Source organism: Oryzias latipes, chromosome 2 (assembly GCF_053564925.1).
Source record: "Oryzias latipes strain Hd-rR chromosome 2, Olatipes_Hd-rR_3.1".
Taxonomy (NCBI): domain Eukaryota; kingdom Metazoa; phylum Chordata; class Actinopteri; order Beloniformes; family Adrianichthyidae; genus Oryzias; species Oryzias latipes.
This window is the reverse complement of record NC_136238.1, coordinates 7,907,451-7,909,678: the sequence shown is the minus strand read 5'-3', so window position 1 is coordinate 7,909,678 and position 2,228 is coordinate 7,907,451. Positions and strand designations below refer to the sequence as shown.

The 2,228-nt window shown below is 44.3% G+C and overlaps 1 protein-coding gene and 1 long non-coding RNA gene across 9 annotated transcripts in view; one reads left to right on the top strand and one right to left on the bottom strand.

The window, feature by feature from the left end:
- Nucleotides 1-1,160, bottom strand: part of LOC144984161 (uncharacterized) — a 31,895-nt gene extending 30,735 nt beyond the window's left edge. Inside the window, exon 1 of the long non-coding RNA XR_013647837.1 lies at nt 169-1,160. This is a non-coding gene — a long non-coding RNA (uncharacterized LOC144984161). The remainder of the gene's footprint in view (nt 1-168) is intronic.
- Nucleotides 1-2,228, top strand: part of LOC101172314 (interleukin-1 receptor accessory protein-like 1) — a 466,015-nt gene that overhangs the window by 422,970 nt on the left and 40,817 nt on the right. The gene's annotated exons all lie outside the window — the stretch shown is intronic.

The following is a 2,228-nucleotide window of genomic DNA, read 5'->3' as shown; positions in this document are numbered from 1 at the left end:
CTGAAAAAAATAAAAAAAATTCCAACTGACATTAAGCAAACTTTGAGGCCTTCGTGATTTTTTTTTTCTGAAAATGTCAGATTTTTGCGTTTTTTTTTTTCTTCCAAGTGACAATGAATCAAATGCTGAGAGACTTGTATTTAACTCCAGAAAAGCCTCCCGTCTCACCAAGAAAAATGTATTTAAAACGTCACAGATGAGAAGTGATCAGATCAAGGAAACGCCGGTGGATGATCTATAATCTGTGTCGTCTGCAGCGCACAAGGGCAACAACCACGGCGCCTTCAGTCGGAGCTGGAACGCTGTCATTTTGGCGCAGAGAGCGGTTTGTTCCCTCCCGTGCGCGCCGTTCCCGCGTCAATCTCTTCCTCTCATCCATCGACACCAAAGTGCCCCCCCCCGCGTCACGTGCACAAAAAAATGAAATGGTTTATGGCTTCCTAATTTCCTGAGCGTCTGCTTAGCCGAGGGAATCTTTGCTGACGTCTCTGTCCTGCAGCCAAAGTGGCTGAGGGGGGACGCTCCACGGGGGCAGGGGGGGGAGATGCCGTGGAAGAGACAATCGCATTAAAACTCACTTTGACCAAGACCAGGGGTTGGGGTTTTAAATGCCTGGTTTAATCCCTGTGCATTTCCCACACCGAGCACGTCACCTCTGCAGCTGAGCCGCCGCAGAATAACCCGCCAGGGGAGGAACTTGGAGTCAAGAGGAGTCTCCTCTCGTCCTGGAGGGTGCAGCTGGTGCCGGCGCCACAGCGGATTTGTCACCGCCGCAAACAACACATGCTGTCGGGATCCACGGGAGAATACTTCTGACATCGAAGGTGTTGCACTAAAGCCTCCGTGTTTTCCTTCACCGCCGTCTGCAGCTGTCAAAACACTCCGGCTACTTTTCCCGCTTTGTTGTTGTTGTTGTTGTTTTCAGAGCCTCTCCTGCTATGTGGCGCTCTGCAGCACCACAGAGACACCTGCTGGACCTGAGAGGCAGGGTTTCCCTCCCCAAACACCAGCCCTTATCTCTCGGCTGAAGACAGTATTTCCGCTGAGCCATGACACCAAACGCATAAAGTCTCCTCCAAACCAGATCTTCTCTGTTAGCACTGCAGCTATCATCTGAAAGTGCTCGACTGTACCAGAGGGCAAAATTAGAGCAGGCCTTGGTAAAATAAAATCCCTATTATCTTTGAACTACAGGCGCAGGAACCCAATTATGTGCCGCGGTTATCTCCCATCTCGCAGACTTGTGAGTCGACGCCACGGGGCCAACGTGAAAGCCGTGCTAATGAAGCGATGCCGAATCACCTTTTCGCCTTTCTGGACGCACAGCTGGTGGAGCCTCCTTGATCATCTGCACTTTGGAGCTTTGATGATGTGGATCGTCCCTGCTTTTGTCCCAGAGCCGGCCTCATTTCCATCCCTGCGCTCATTGTTTCACCGAATGTGTGGAAACGAGTTGGAGTTCCCGTCTCCAAAGTGACGAGTACTTTCTAGATTTTTCACATCCAAAAACGTCTCTCTGTCCCTTAGATTCTGTTTCCTCCTTTTTCTCAGGTGGTGACTGTAGATCTGAATTATCCCACAGCTTTCAATCCATAGTTTTTCTCTTTTTTCACTTTCATTCTAATAGGTTTTTATTATAAAAATCATCATAAAATCTGTGAAATGATGACTCTTTTTGGTGCAAAATGTTGATTTTTGATGTCAGAAATCAATATAAGTAAATTTGTAAGGAAAACTCTTCGATAGAAGTTGGCAGAAATCTATTATGTCGGTTTTTTTTCATCATTTAAACAATTTCAGTGACTAAAAGAAATAAAAGCGGCATAAATATGCAGTTTTAGTCAAAGTTTTGTGCATTTATTGTTACAAACTGACAATGATTTTAACTCTGTCCACGTTTGTCAAAGGTCACCTTAATTTTTTTTAATCCAATTTATATCCCCACAAACTCACTTATGGTTAGTTTTTCTCTAGTGGAAATGTGTTGTTTTCCTTTTTAGGTTGATCTAAAATAAATAAAAGTTGCTCATAATACTATATATATATATATATATATATATATATATATATATATATATATATATAGCGGTAGATCTTTGAGACATTGTCACCTCTGGAGTAGAACATATCTCTTTCCGGTGATACTGCCCTCTAACGGCAGCTGTTGGAACTGCATGGAACGTTTTGAAGTGTGAATGCGGCTGATTTTAGCTTTGAACAGTTTAAGA